The 16,896-nt window shown below is 36.9% G+C and overlaps 1 pseudogene; it reads left to right on the forward strand.

The window, feature by feature from the left end:
- The first annotated feature begins 537 nt into the window (after positions 1 to 537).
- Positions 538 to 13,925, forward strand: LOC104231166 (fumarate hydratase 1, mitochondrial-like; annotated as a pseudogene).
- The last annotated feature ends 2,971 nt before the right edge of the window (positions 13,926 to 16,896 follow it).

A 16,896-nucleotide genomic window follows, 5' to 3' on the forward strand; every position in this document is an offset into this window, starting at 1 on the left:
ATTAAAATTTTAATACAAATTACACGTGTCCTTTATTGATTGGCTCATTTGACATGTCATTGGCAAGTGTAACTTACGTATATGATCTGTTGCACTCGGGTATCTACTTGATCTACTTAATAAATATTTGAAGTGTCTAAATAGTAGAGGGGTCGGTTGAGGTGTTTGTCAGATCATTGTGGACAACATAAATGAGCGATTTATGTACTTCACCTTTTGAATTCTATTTGTTGTTAAACTTCCCAACTTGTAGGAGAAAATGATAAAAATGGTCCCTTATTTTTATGAGTAGGTTTATGATGATCCTTTAAATATACCCCTATCAATTTTAGTCTTTTGTTTCCCAAAACTTTACACTTTTGGTCTCCATCCAGTTTTTAACTAACGCCGTAAGTTAACTTTAACAGACCACTCATGTGAGCCTCACGTGAGCTTAAAACCAAAAACATCCCCCTTACCCAGCAGGTCTTAATTCACCACCACGCCGCCTCAGCACAGCTTTCAACAAACTTTCAGGTACAATCTTTTTTCTGCTGAACATATCTCATCTTTGAACAAATGTGAATATCAGCTAAAAAAATCATTAGAACACTTTTCTTTTCATAAAAATTCATGAAAAAGGTGAAAATGGTAAACTCTTAACAGAATAAAGATTTGATTTTTGGTCATCTTCATTCTCTACTATCTTGAATAAAAGTGACTAACAAAAATTCTCTGAAACACTTTTCTTTTCATAAACATGAATAAAGTGAACTGGGTCAGATTCTTAACCAAATAAAGATTCGACCTTTTGTCATCCTCATCTCTGTTTCTTGAATTTTTTTTGATGAACACCTAAAGAAACACTTTTCTAATCATAAATTCATGAATAAATCTAGCATTTGACCTTTTTTTTAAGAGTCTGGCTTCTTCTTTTCTGGTGGCTTAATTTGTTGCTCATCTACTACTGCCATTTTTCTATAACAGTCACAATACGTTCCAAGGATAAAATTTTTATAATCAGAATTTCACTAAGGATTATATAACGAATAAAAACTCATAACCCGCATAATAAATATACACAAAAATCAAGATTTTAAGGATCTACCTAAATGGGTAAGAGTAATTGACTTAAAGATTGAAGCTTTTTAGCACTTCAATAAGCAGGCGGTCATTATTTTCAAGAGCTTTGGGGGAAGAAAGCGGGGAGAGAGAAACGAGAGGGAAATGGTCAGAATTTTTTGGTTTTAAGCGCTCCCATGAGTGGACAGTTAAGGTTAACTTATGTTGTTAGTTAAAAATGGATGGAGACCAAAAGTGTAAAGTTTTGTGAAATGTACAGGAACGTTCTCAGCTTGCATCAACATTCTCCTTCAACTCGCATCCAGGCGGTTCGCTGACTACTGGGTTTGTTGACCCTATCTCTGTACAATTTCTTTCGGTCAAATTCTATACTTGCAAAATATCTGTATTGAACTCGTTTTTTCTTCTTCTAATCTGTACTCATCAGAAGTGTGTAGAGCTACAGAGATATGCGATGTTAATAGCGGCACGTCGATTATCAGCTGGATCAGCTTTATCAGATTCGCTGCGTTATACCTCTTGCTGGCGGTTTTTCTCTACTTCTTTCAGGGAGGAAAAAGACACTTTTGGTCCCATTCTCGTTCCATCGGACAAGTTCGTGTTTTCCTTTTCTCTATTTTTCCCTTTATTCAGTGTGCTTTTTTTTGGGCTTCCCCCTTTTCACATGTTTAATATTTTACCTGAGCTTACATGTTCTTGTCCTGTTAATTCCGAAATTTTGAAAAGCATAGTCAAATCAAAAAATGAATATAGAAGGAGGATCATAGTAAGTTGACAGTCAATATAAAAAAATAATCAAAATGTGAATAATCGTGAAATAAATGGGGACAGAGTATTCATATACTCGAGCCAAATTAATGTAGGATTGAGCATTGGCGAGTAATTGTGTGTTAAAGTCCTATAGGGTTTTATGCTGTTGTAAGGGTTTGTCCGTGTTTCTACTTTCTAGTGAGACGAAAGTAGATTGCAAAGAGATTAACCAATATTTTTTTTTGATAATGGGGGTGTTTAGTCAGCTTGCACCACCTCGACTTTGTCAGCTACCCAAGACCTTCGACCAGTGCATACACGGATAATTTTGTCCGTCAAGACAACCATATTGGAAGAAATCACCTAGCTGTTTTTGCTCTAATGGGATTTGAACGCCGGTCTGCCATTGTCCATTCTAGCTTCATTGACCACCAGCCCACAAGCCACAACTATTTCATTTAGTAAGAAGATTTATGTTGCTAATGGATTTGATCGCACCTTGCAGTTCTTTTTGCTATGTAGATGTGTTTCTCTTCTGTTATCTGCTTTATCAATAGTGAGCAATTAGTTGTCTTCAACATAGATATGATGCAGAAATTTTCCAACTCAACTCCTTAACTAACTAAAACTCCAGTCAAGCGAGTATCGATATGCTTCAATATAGGACAGCTATAGGTTTCTGGACAGATAATACAACAGCTGTGCTAGAGTATATGCTACATGTACCTTTTCCTCTGATCAACAGCGCATATACTATTACTAATCCAAAATTGTGCTAGAGTATATGCTACATTGTCATCCTGAATTCACTATTGAAAGGCTGAACTTTATTTTGCTAAGGTAGCTCAATATAACTCAGATAAATCCATGGTGATTAGAGTTTGAAGCTCCCTTTTTAATATCTTTATTAAATTCTTCTGTAGAGAACCTTTTGGATGGGTGACCTTTTATCAATTAAATGTAACCTTCATGTCTTGCAATTCCATCAATACAACTTGCTGTTTTTAGAATCTTGTACTGCCTCATTAATCGTTAATGTTAATAGCAGTGTTATAAAAAGCGTGCGCTTCTCGCTTAAAGCGCAGAAGCGACGCGAGGCGACGGCATAGCGCTTTTCTGCCCTAAAGCGCTCACATCAAAAAGCGCTCGCTTTACACTAAAAAGCGAGAAGCGAGGCGATGGAAAAAGCGCAAAAAAGTGCGCTTAACCGAGGGTAAGGCATCTGCTAGGGTTTCTAAAAAAAAAACTTCGCAAATACACGCAAATATACTTACGCGAACACTCTGCTGCAAGCGACGACGGGACTGCTACAAGCGACGACGGGTAAGTGTCTTCTTCTCTTCTTCTCTTCCTCTTCTGATTTTCTTCAGTTCACTGTTCGTTACCTTTTTCTCTTCTTCTTTCTATTTTTTCCAGTTTTTTCTTGCTCTGTTCTTGCCCTAATTTATGCTCTGTTCTTCTACCCTAATTTATGCTCTGTTTTTCTGTTCTATGCTCTGTTTTTCTCTTCTTTTTTCTATTTTTTTCAATTTTTATTGCTCTGTGCTTCTGCCCTAATTTATGCTATGTTTTTCTCTTAACTGTTCTGTTTTTTTTACTGTTCTGTTTTTTTTGTTTTTTTGTTTTTTTGGTTGTTGATTGTAGTAAATTCAATCTTATTCAATGGCATCAAGCCAAAAAAGAGATCCAGCTTGGGCGTATGGAGTTGCAGTTGGCGGTACTAACAAAAAAGTGCAATGTATCTTTTGTCAAAAAATTTATAACGGTGGAATATATCGTCACAAGAGACATCTAATTGGTGGTTTTAGAGATGTCAAAGAATGTCCAAGTGTTCCGGATTCTATTAAGCACGAAATTAGAGACTATGTTGAGAAAAAAAAATGAGTTAAAAAATCCAATGAGCCATAGAGCATCTATGATTAATCTCAAAGAAAGAATTCAACAAGTGGAAGTGGATCATCCACTGCCGGTAGCAATGTGAAAGGTCCTCTTAATCTTTTTTTCTCGCAAAAACCAAATGAAAAGAGAAAGGGTGAAGCTATTGACTTAGATTCTTGTAGGAAGAGTTTAAGGGAACGCGTTGTAGATGCTTTTGCCAGGTGGATGTATGATGCGGGGCTCCCTTTTAATTGTGTAAATTACATAGATAGTTTTGGTGAATTCATTGAGGCTGTAGGCCAATATGGCCCAGGAATGAAGCCCCCAACCTATCACGAAGTAAGGGTTCCTTGTCTAAAAAAGGAGGTGGAGAAGACAAACAAGATTGTCGAGGAGCATAAGGTGCAATGGAAAACTTATGGTTGTTCCATTATGATGGATAGATGGACAACAAAAAATGGAAAAATGGTCATTAATGTTTTGGTGAATTCTCCGAGAGGTAGTGTGTTTCTTGAATCTTATGATGCTAGTGACTCTTCAACCGATTCCAATAAAATGTTCAACTTGTTTGAGAAGACAATATTGAAAGTTGAACCGGAAAATGTGGTTCAAGTTGTTACTGATAACGCGAGCGAGAATAAAAAAGCGGGTGAGAAGGGGAGAGAAAACCATCAATGGGATACATTTATGAAGCCATGGATAGGGCTAAAGAAGCTATTGAGAAGGCATTTGATCATGATAGGAGGAAATATGAGAGAGTATTTGAAATCATTGATAAAAGGTGGACGGATCAGCTTAATCAACCTTTACATGCAGCAGGACATATTTTGAACCCTGGATTCTTTTATACAAATAACGAGAAGAAGACTTTACATATAGACGTGTGGAAGGAGTATCATGCATGTGTTGCGAAGTTGGTGCCAGATGAAGCGATGCAAGACAAAATAAGGGAAGAGCTTGGTGTGTATATGCAAGCCGATGGAATACTTGGATTAGCTTTGGCCATTAGAGGCAGAACCAAATTGGCACCAGGTGAGCAAATTTTTTCACTTGTTTTACTCTTTAGAGCTTTAACTTTTAAATTATTAACTTCTAAAATAATACTTCTACAGTTGAATGGTAGATGCAATTTGGTTATGAAGTTCCAAACTTGCAACAATTTGCTATTAGAGTTCAAAGCTTAACTTGTAGCTCATCCGGATGCGAGAGAAATTGGAGTGTTTATGAACATAGGAGAAGCTATATTACATTATTACTAAATTAAAGTGTATCTCAATTGTCCTAAGTACTCCTCTTAATTACTTTCTACAACTTATATGCAGATTCATACTAAGAAGAGGAATAGGCTTGAACTAAAGAAACTCAATGATCTCGTGTTCGTAAAATATAATAGAACATTGGCTCGTCGTTACAAAGCTCGCAATATCAGTGATCCAATTTTATTGGATAACATTGATGAAGCAAATGAATGGTTAACCTGAGCCCCTGAAAATCATGAAGAAGAAGAAGTATTTGAAGGAGATTGTCTCACTTTTGGTCATGTTGCTATGGCAAGTGGAGTTGAGGAGAATGTTTATGGTTTTAGGGGAAGTACTTTAAGGAGCAAAGAAAGAGTATCTACAAGTACAAGTACATGTACAAGTAGAACCCTAATTGATGAAGCCTCCGATGAAGAAGAAGAAACTGATGACCAATATAATAACTCGAACATGATGACACTTCAAGAGTTTGGAGATCTTGTTGAAGAATAGGATGTTGCTCCTTTTGTGATTTTGTTTTGCATTTGCTTAATATGTTATGACTTTTGAGGATTATTCACTATCTAGTTTTAGTATCTATTATTTACTTCTTGATTTAAGAATTGAAACATTTGCTTAATATGTTATTTTTATTGAGTTCTTGGCCATTTATCTATGCCTATTTAAATTTTTTTTTATTTATGTGTTAAATTGCGTTACACATGAAAAAACCGCGCGCTTTGCTTTGCGCTTCTCGCTTCACCGAAGCGAGACCTCCTCGCTTTTTTCCGCTTCTCGCTCTCCAAAACCAGTTAATGGAAAGTGATATTTTAATTAGTATTCTCTCATTTTGGCATAACAATGTTTCAAGGCATTGTTTCACTAGCTTGTTTGGAGACAAGTTATTCTTATTGTTTTGGGTGATAAGCGGCATCCAATATCTTTATGATTTCTCTATTACGAGAATCATGGAGTGCAATAGCTTATTAAATTTATTGAGTCTGTCCATTTCTTTGACAAATTGTTGTTCAAGTCAGCAATCGATGTCATTAAATCTTGCGATCTTACTTAGTGGAGTCCATTAAATTTTTTTGGTAGTGATGTTTTTTTTTTTTTTTGGGGGGGGGGGGGCAGGGGTGAGGGGAGGTGGAGGTACCTAGAGTGCACCACGTGTCTCTTTACTTTCAAAGGGTTGGTTCTCTTTTCTGCTCTTTCTGTACGTTTGACATTGATGAACTAGTGAACTGGTAATAGGTGTGAAATATCAGGTTGATCTTGAAATTCTCTCTTTAAGAGTTACCATATTCAGAATTGGTAGTCAATCCTATTCTTGATAAGGGCAGACTTTATGGGCTATCTTCCAAGTATGCAACTACGCCATCTTGAGTTTCTTTCTAATTGTACTTTTTTATGTCTTTTTTGTATCTCCTCCAGGTTATGGGGGGCACAAACTCAAAGATCATTGCAGAATTTTGATATTGGGGGTGAGTGTGAAAGAATGCCTGAGCCAATCATACGTGCATTTGGTATTCTCAAAAAGTGTGCTGCCAAGGTTGGTTAATCGGTAATGCCGTTTCCTTCTTAAACAGTTGATAACTTCTTCTTTATCTATTTCATTTTATCAAAATTTTGGTATAGTAAGTATGTGGTAATGCTTGACCGCAGTTGTTTTGGTCTTATTTTAACTTGTAGTTATGATATTGCAGGTGAACATGGAATATGGCCTTGACCGATCTATTGGAAAAGCAATAATGCAAGCTGCTGAAGAGGTTGCAGAGGGAAAGTTGAATTACCACTTCCCTTTGGTGGTTTGGCAAACTGGTAGTGGCTTTCATGAACTTGCAGGTCCTATGAGGGCTTGTTCTAAGCTTGAGCCTTATTAATTGCTTCTAGCAGGTCCAGAAATAATCTTAATGCTTAAAATCTATCCAAAGAAACGGTCTTCACGGAAAAAACAAAATTTGATGCTCTAAAAGTTAATTTAAGCTTTTCTCTGTGATTGAGCTTGTCCTCCTCCTATAGGGCTTCTCATCTCGTTGTTACTAACTTCTTGTTTCCGGAAAAAAATATTATCACTTCAATATGGACAAATTACAAACTACCTCTTGTACTATGACTCATTTGCAAATACTTCCAGGATAAACGTGTCCCCTAACACTTATACACTTGAGTATAAACAGTCACATGGAAAAAAATTCATTACTGTCCTTTATTGCTACCAGAGGCAAGGAAAAAAATAAAAACAAATAAGTTGGTACAGGGGAAGGGTAAGGAATGCCAAATTCTTGTGGAGTTCTCTGCATCTGAAACCCGGTGTGCTAATTTTCAATGTTCTTGGGTTTCAATAGTTCCGGATTTGACGTGAAGCTTGATTAGAGAAGGTAGGAATTGGGCTACATTAAGGGTGGGAAGATTGCACATAAGGAGATGGGTGCAGTGACCGAGGTGGGTTTTGCCCACGATTAAGTATATGTAATTTCATTGGTGACTTCTGTGTAATGCTTTTTCTCGTCAAAAAGGTAATTTTATCTGTTAGTATTACATTATGGCATTATGCCAATCTATTTCGTAATTAAACAATGACTTGGGTGATACAAAGGGTGATGTTGGATACAAAAATTTGTCCGGTTACATACCTGATGGAACCTAAGATTTCAAAATGTAGGTCTTGATATTAATACCGTGAATCAAATGTCTGAGCTCATTCCAAAGAATGTACGATGTATTGGCAAACACCTGATTGTTGAATTTGAAAAAGTGTTCCCTGCTCTTGATATGCAGAGCGTGATCTATTTTAGTTTAGATGGCATGTAGTTAAGTATCCCACATTGGCTGTGGGAAATTTGTTGGTGTTTCCTTATATGATTTTGGGCAATTATCATCTTCTGAGCTAACATATGGGGGAAATTAGGTTCAGGGTCCATTTTCTCCACATGGTATTAGAGAAAGTCATCCCTATTCTTGGTTTACCCATATGTTCGGCCCTTATACTGTATTGTCTATGCACCAGATGTTCAGTCCTGGGCGTGTAGGGCTGGGGGTGTTAAGTGTCCCGTATTGGTTGAGGAGATGGCTATTGTCTCCCTATATGTTGGTGGGGCAATCCTCGTCTCATGAGCTAGCTTTTAGGATTGAATTAGACCAAATATCCATGTTTTTATCAGTACCAAGTGCAGGTAATTGAATGCTAAAAATATGAGTGTTCTGTCTTCCACAATATTGTGATTGTTGGTGCAGTTATCTCCAGATAATATATTTTGATAAGGTAAATATGCAACAGCTCTGCCCTTCTCAAAAAAAAGATGCTGGGGCTCTAATGATTATTTCCTACTTCCTAGTTGCTTCCGATATTTATCTGTTGGAATTTGACTGTTATTTTTGCCTTTTGATTTCACTAGATACTTGGTTCGAATGAGCAAATGAAATTTCTTTAGCCAATGACCCAATATATCTCGACTTTGGACTATTGGATATCTGTCATAGAGAAGAGGGATCCACCTTTCTATTTTTTGATGGGTTGGTTACTAGCAATGGAGAAAATTAATCACATTCAAGAGTTTTCTGATGCTTTGTATGGGATTTGAGAGAAATACCTACTGTTATGAATAAATATATTATGCAGAAATCTGATAGATGAAAGCTGCTCAGATAGTAATTTTACATGAACATGCATTCTGCCTCTTAAAACTTTAAGTGCATTTACTGATTAGCTTCTCGTGGTTTAGGCAAGATACTGAAATATTACTCCCTTTTCTGGTTTTTCCTTTGATTGCACCGGAAAACACTGGTTTTTGAAATTTGGCTGTCTCCAAGACTTCACACTCATTCAAGCTATTGCTCTTTCTCTTATCAGAAGAAAGAGAGCATTGAGAACAGAAAAGAGAGTGCACTCTCGAGCCAAGAATAAGTGTCAAAGACAATATGCACAAACAAGTCTATTCAATGAGTATAACATTTTAGCTTTACTAGGGTGGACTGGAAACTAAGCCAACATTGATGAACTTGTCTCATCGGCAATCTAGTTGACAACCACTCCACTTAGTTTGCTGAGCCTTTCACATCATACTGACCTATCGCCACCGTTTGAATCTCAATGGTTTAGTTTATCAGTGACTCCTCACTTGGACATTCAGGTACTTTTTCTTCTTGTTTCAAAATTAGATTTTCCGATGATCTTTTGGTCTCAGATACCTCTAGTCAAACCCCTCTATTACGTCTTTTTTTTTTCTGTAAGGACAGGAGACATGCAGAGTTGTTAGGTATTCTGTTGCAGACTTGAATGATCTCCTTCATAAAGATGATCCACCTTAGGGTGTTGTTGTATCTTAATCGTCAGCGACCTAGTATCTTGGAAACTTAAGAAGCTTGGTTTCATAGAAAATTGGAGGAAATGAACCAATGAAACGGAATAGTGAGAGTAAAACCGCATTACAAATTGTTTCAAATTCTGTGGTTCATGAAATACTAAAGCACATAGATTTTAATTGTTACTTTATCAGGCAAAAAATTTGAATAGAATGTATAACTACCAGTTTTGTTAATACAAGTGCTTCAGCGCTGCATATGCATTATGTGTTTTCTGTGTTTCCATAGTAGCTAAAATATTTCAGATCCTAGATAGATTGCAGTATATGTCTTCTGGACCTTTTAAGGAAGTTGGGTACAATTTCATTTATCTTCTTATGATCATCCTTTTACCAACTGGATAATGGTAAAAAATTGATCTGTCATGAACTCATGTTTTTCCCTTTCTAATGATATATTATTAAATATCTTCAGGTTATTGCAAATCGAACAGCTGAAATACTTGGCCATAAGCGCGGTGACAAACATGTGCATCCAAATGACCATGTAAATAGATCGCAATCTTCAAATGATACCTTTCCTACGGTAGGCCTCCTCTATTGTTACTTTTGTTGCAATATATGTTGTCTTTTCACAAAATTATGCTGACTTCTTAGTAATGGTTATTCTTTTTCATCTGTAGGTGATGCATATTGCTGCGGCAATGGAGCTAAATAAAAGGTTAGTACCAAACCTGAAGCAGCTGCATACTTCACTACATTCAAAGGTTGACTATTAAGTTGTTTCACTCGTATAGCATTAAAAATAATATATAATAAATTTTTCCCAAAAAAAAAAACTGTTCCGATAAGTTTTGAAATACTTTATACAGCATTATTTGGTTCTTGTATTCTGCTATTCTGCTTGCTCGTTTACATATATGCCAGATCTATTGGTTCACAATGTTGCAATTCATGCCTATTCAGTCATTAATGCTCAAAAAGGAGCAAGTTGCCCTTTCTGAACTTATATTGCGAAATGGTGAATTTGGTTGAGCGTTATGATGAAGATAAATTAAGAAAAGTCAAGACAGTATCATAAGAAAAGACACTAAAAAGATTGATTAGATCAGAGCATTACGATGTATCCATCTCTTCTGTTGGCCTGTCTGGAATTATTTATGCTTTTTGATTAGATTCTGCTACAATACCATTAAACCAAATCAAATATGCAGCTCAATCTTTTGGAATGCCTTTACAGGACAACAAAGATAAAATATCAACCTCTTTCTCTTTGTTGAATACATTAATTATCTTCAAGTTAATGTTGTTTGCCCAAATGTCGAAGAATTACTATGCTTTTGGATCCGATCCTATCTCACAACCTGATTATCTTAATTGCCAATCTTAACCGGACGAATTTTTGTATCCAACATCACCCTTTGTATCACCCAAGTCATTGTTTAATTACGAAAAAGATTGGCATAATGCCATAATGTAATGCTAACAGATAAAATTACCTTTTTTGTATCCAACATCACCCTTTGTATCACCCAAGTCATTGTTTAATTACGAAAAAGATTGGCATAATGCCATAATGTAATACTAACAGATAAAATTACCTTTTTGATGAGAAAAAGCATTACACAGAAGTCACCAATGAAATTCTGTTGGCCTGTCTGGAATTATTTATGCCATTAATTCCTTTGTAACTAAGCCGCTTTCCTATCCAATTACTTTTACTAGTCAGTCGAATTCAAGGACATTATTAAGATCGGGCGAACCCACACCCAAGATGCCACCCCTTTGACTCTTGGACAAGAGTTTAGTGGGTATGCTACTCAGGTAAGCTCTATTTACTTTCAGCATTTTTAAATGCTAAAGTTGTCCCTACAAGTAGAGAAGAGTGCTCACCTTGGTTTGCCTTAAATTGTTCTTTGCTGTTGTAGGTGAAATATGGAATTGACTGAGTCTTGTGCACCCTTCCACACATGTATCAGGTTCTTTCTCAACCTTTACTTTCTTTTAATTTCCTTGTTCCTCCTTTTGTCTTTGTTTTAACTGATAACAACTTCATTGAGCAGCTCGCACAAAGAGGCACAGCAGTGGGGACAGGACTGAATACAAAGAAAGGGTAAGTGTTCCAGTATTAAGATTGGGTTGGGGTCAATTTCAGCCACCCAATCTCCATTATTGGTATGCAAAGGTGGAGGGAGCATTCTAGCTGCTCAATCCTTCAAATTTGTTTTTGTAATATCTCTTATTATGTCATCCTTTCATGTATCCAACTTCAGCCATGCCATATTTTTTGAGTTGTGGTTAAATTATGTTCATTCTCCATAGGTTTGACATTAAAATTGCTGCAGCAGTGGCAGAAGAAACTAACTTGCCATTTGTAACAGCTGAAAACAAGTTTGAAGCACTGGTAACCTCAGGATTCTTGAGTGCATTGTTTGTGAATTGGAGGTTCTGGTTGCTTGCTCATTGTTTTGATATAATACGCGAGCAATCGCAACCGATGTTTAGTGTTTGACAATTCTGGCATTGGCAGGCTGCTCATGATGCATTTGTTGAAACCAGTGGAGCTGTAAATACAGTAGCTGCTTCCCTCATGAAGGTTGGGAATGAAATACGTTTCTTGGGAAGGTATGCGTTTCATATGTATTATTTCCTCAGTAGGTTGCTATCTTTTGGAGACGTCAAAGCTTAGAAGGATGTATGTTTTCCATGGATTATATGATTTTTTCAAATTACTTTCATTTGGAGGATTTACATCCTTTTTTATTCAGTGGTCCGCGCTGTGGTCTTGAGGAGCTCATTCTTCCTGAAAATGAACCTGGAAGCAGTATAATGCCGGTAACTTCATTTCCTTTGAATCTGTTGAAAGACTATGTATGCATCCTCTTGTCATTTTTAACCTTTCTACCCAATCTTAAAAATGACTTCCATTTCAGGGCAAGGTGAATCCTACTCGGTGTGAGGCTCTCACGATGGTCTGTGCTCAGGTAATATATCTGTCTAAACGGATGATGTAATCAAATTATCTTGAACTTTATGTTCTGACTTCCTAATATTCTTCTCCAGAGTAATTGCACCTTGATTTCCAATGCATGACATCTATACAATTGGGTGTACGCTAGTTGTTTGTTTTCAAGTTTAATGGTTGAACCTTTTATGAGCTGCAGGTTATGGGGAATCATGTGGCTGTCACAATTGGTGGATCAAATGGCCATTTTGAGCTGAATGTTTTCAAGCCTATGATTGCTAATGCCCTTCTACATGTATGATCTGCCATTCTTTTTTGTTTTCTTTCTGTTAATCCTAAATTAGAATTAATGGTATGCATTTTCAAGTCCAAGCTACTGTCAGAGTGAGGCATGGAACCATAAGATGTTTGCCAGCAGTTAACCGCGCTGACTTTGTGTTCTCACCCAGGCAATAGATGTGGGGTGGGGTGGGGTGGGGTGGGGTGGAGTGAAGTCAATTTATCTCTGATTGTGACTCATTTGTGGTTTCTACACCTCTCCATTCTTCCTGGAAATTTAAAAAGCATGTGCATTCATCGTTGTTTTAGTACCATTGATAGTTTAGATGCGCCATATGTGTGATGCTGTAGTCTAAAGCAGTTAAGTCTGTACCTTATTAAAAAAAAAAAACAGCAGTTAAGTCTGTATCTGCTGCTGCCTTTTTACTTCCCAAGGCTGACATACCTCTCTTTTTCTGTCATGTGCAGTCAGTAAGATTGCTAGGGGATGCATCTGCTTCTTTTGAAAAGAATTGTGTGAGGGGTATTCAAGCTAACAGAGAGAGGATTGCTAAATTGTTGCACGAGGTCAGTTACTGTGTATCTGATAAACTAACTTTGGTACCCTCTTCTACTTTACAAGTTTTAAGCTCTATTTTATTTATCTCATTTCGTGTATAATTTTGCAGTCGCTCATGCTTGTCACATGTTTGAACCCAGTAAGTATTCCATCTACATGTTCAAAGTAGATGCTTACCTGCAGCAATTTTTACTTCTACTTTTCCCGCATAGTTAGGACTGAACTGACAAGAACGATTTAAAACTGGAGAAATTTTACTGATTGCTGGTATGCTTGCTGTCTGTTTCAGAAAATTGGTTACGATAATGCTGCTGCAGTTGCGAAGAAAGCTCACAAGGAGGGAACCAGTTTGAAGGTAATGATATTTGTCAATTATGTTTAGGGGATCAATTATTATTTTTTTCTTACTAAAAATTTGACGCATATACCTGCAGGATGCTGCTCTCAATCTAGGAGTCCTCAAATGTGAAGAGTTTGATCAACTTGTAGTTCCTGAGAAAATGATTGGTCCAACTGACTGATCAGCTCCATTAGTTCTATCAAATGGGAGAGAGGACCATGGCTAAAGGTGCACCATGTTAGCTGTTCGTCCATCAAATTCAACTAGGAAAATAAAATATTTTTAACGCAATTCTTGAGGTTTTCTCATTCCTTGCAATTTATCAGCACTTGACTGGGGGAATGCCTCCATTTTCTGTAATGAGACCCTGAGCTATAGCGAAGTAAATAATGGCTGAATCATTACATTCTTTCTTAATTCGCTGTGCTAAGGTTGCTGTCATTACTGACGGGATTAGAACTCTTTCCTGTCCTCTGTATGTGCCTTTTGGCGCTGTGTTTCATGCGTGCTTTAAGAGGGAGAGACCCAAGCGGGTTGGCCTTATGACAAATGCCTCATGTGTTTATCACTTCTAACGGTGATTGTCAGTAACTTTGACCTGCTCGGATTTACTTGCTGCCTATAAGTTGAATTTTGCCTACTAGAGAACTACTTTCAGCGATTGTTTTGAGATATACACCGCATCCTTCGCTTGCCAAAAAAGGATCGATTTGTGGAAGGAAGTGAAAAGAGAAAAAGCAAAAGATTATTATCGGAGGTGATCGTTTAGTTTCTAGTGTCAAAATAAAGCTTGTGATTCCTTTTATCCTCAAATAAACATATAACCCTGTCTTGTAACTTCATTTTATGAACAAATACGTCATTTACCAAGCATACATAAACTTGCATAACTTCAGCATACATGGCACATTGAAATATTTTTCGAAATGATGCCAAAATAAGAAAATCTCAATCAATTAATCAATGATGTCTTCATCTCAAACTGTTTGGATAACTTGTGTGAATCTATTCTTTTTCTGTTCAGGTCATTTATTTCTAAGAAATGTTTCGTTCATTTAACAATCCCTGTAAGAATTGAGAAAAAGGTGTTGCTTTGAATAACATTTTCCTTGTTTTGAAAACGTTACTCTTGTTTTGTTCGTGCCGTGGACTTCAGGGCATTTGTATCTATACCCAGTTTTTGGGTCATCATTTAACTTATATCCGCTTTGCAAAAAAAGAAATTGCAAACGCCACCCACTTTTCAGGTAACTTCAGACATACGGAGCCTGAAGTAGCAAGAATTTATGTCTGAAGTTTGAACTTCAGAATTTTTTGCTTGAAGTGTGACCTTATCAAAGTAAAACTTCAGATATTTTCGTCTGAAATTTGGCCTGACTTGCAAAAGCAATCAAAAAAACTTCAATTCGTAGTGCAAACTTCAGACAAATTAGTCTGAAGTTTTTTAGTTTATAGTGCAAATTTCAGACAAATTAATCTGAAGTTCTTTAGTTTGTAGTGCAAACTTCACACAAAATCAAAAGTTTATCTGAAGTTCTTCATTTTCTGAGTCCAAAACGCTTTTGATGTTTTTTTGGACAAAAATCACTTTTATACTGCTTAAAAAAAGTTACATAAATGAGTAAAACGCAGTACTATACTGCGAATTACGTTAACGGAAATTAGTCCGTTAAAGTAAAACGCAGTACCATACTGCGTTTTACTTTATTTTATTTTTTTTGTAATTCGCAGTACCGTATTGCGTTTTACTTCAATTTTTTTAAACCAGAGTAAAACGCAGTATAATACTACGTTTTATAAAGCTGTTCGCAGTATTATACTGCGTTTTACTCTGGTTTTTGCCCCACCAATAATGAACTGACATAACAATAATTCAATACATAAAACGTAGTATTGTACTGCGTTTTACATTCGGACTTGCCTTATTTAAAGGCGTTCCAATTTTATGAAAATTCATTCAATCTTCAAACTTACGTTCATACTTCTCTCTTCTTCTTATCAATCATTGTTTTACAATGTCTGAAGTGGCAAAAATAAGGGTTTCACTATATTGGGGGGGGGGAGGGGGGTTAGATTGTGTTGGAGAATAACTCTGTGAGGTATAACTCACCTCCACAATGTCATGTTAAATTGCCGCTTACTATGGAGTACGATAAATTGGTATCGTTGTTACGTAAAAAAATGAATGAGAGGTGGCGTTCGGTTAACCTTAAAATAACTGGTAGATTTCCGTATTCAGTGACTCTGCAGGGGTTTGCTTATTATTCTGAGTTTAACATCGAGGATGATGAAACTCTTAGAGATTTTTTGCGGATTCTGGATGAATACAGGGAATTTATTGTAATAAAATTATTAGAAATGTACGTCAAGGTGGAAGACGTTCCCAATAATGAGGGTGTGCATAGTAGGGATAACCCCCAATCATCGGGTGGTTATTCTGGAGCAGTTTTTGCCGGACAGATTGCTGATGAAAGAGCTTGCCTTGATTTAAACTTGTCACCACCAGCGAATGAGCAGCTGCAAAATAATTTTTCGACTTTATATAATCAACAAGACGACTGGTAAACTTCAATTCCGTGGGTGCTTTAGCGATGTTTATTTTATGTTTTAATTGGATTTGTATTAACACTCATATTTTTCATAGGGGGTACCGTCCGGATACGAATTTTACAAGTTATGACCCCGCCCCTAGTTGGAATATGTGTATTTCTGGAGTATTGGACCACGGTGGTCCATCCGGGAGTCATCACCAACAAGCAAATATCCATCATGAAACGTCAAGACAGTACAACTTGTAAGTAAAGTGATATAGCTATATCTAAAGTATTTATCTAGTTGGGTATATTATCATTTTGTTATTTTTATGCAGTGAAAACGAGATTCTTGAAGCTCCTAACCTCACACAGTTGCCCATAGACTACGTATTTACTCGTGATTTGGCAGATGCGCAGAGTCAGGAAGATGATAGTGATTATGACAACAATGCGGATGAGTCTGGGGATGACACACCCTTCCATGATGAGGGTGATGATGATGAGGAAGTGAATGTAGAACCTGAGCTGACGAGGGAGCATATTCCTCCACCTCCCGCTAGACCAAGAGTGTACGAGTCCCACGTGCCATTTCATGAGCGGAATATTCCCTACCTTGATAATTTGCCAAGCATGCCGAACATGGATGCCCTCACAAGGGATGATGATGAATTTCGGTCAGCGATGTGGGATGAGTCTAGACCAGCTATTCTGACAAAGGGCATGTATTTCCCTGATAAAGCTCGCTTAATTAGGGCTATAAAAATCTACAGTATAAGAGAGTGCCGTGAGATGATAGTAAGTGAGTCAACTACGGAGAAATACAAGGTTGTATGCCGTAGAGACTTTATGGGTTGTCACTGGATGTTGCGTGCCACCAAGAAGAAATCAGGTTTGTGGAAAGTGGGTAAATTTATTAGCGAGCACAGATGTGAAATGGACACATACAATGAGAATCACTTCAACTTGGATGTGAACTTGATTTCTTTT

This window comes from Nicotiana sylvestris, chromosome 9 (genome assembly GCF_000393655.2).
Source record: "Nicotiana sylvestris chromosome 9, ASM39365v2, whole genome shotgun sequence".
Lineage (NCBI taxonomy): Eukaryota > Viridiplantae > Streptophyta > Magnoliopsida > Solanales > Solanaceae > Nicotiana > Nicotiana sylvestris.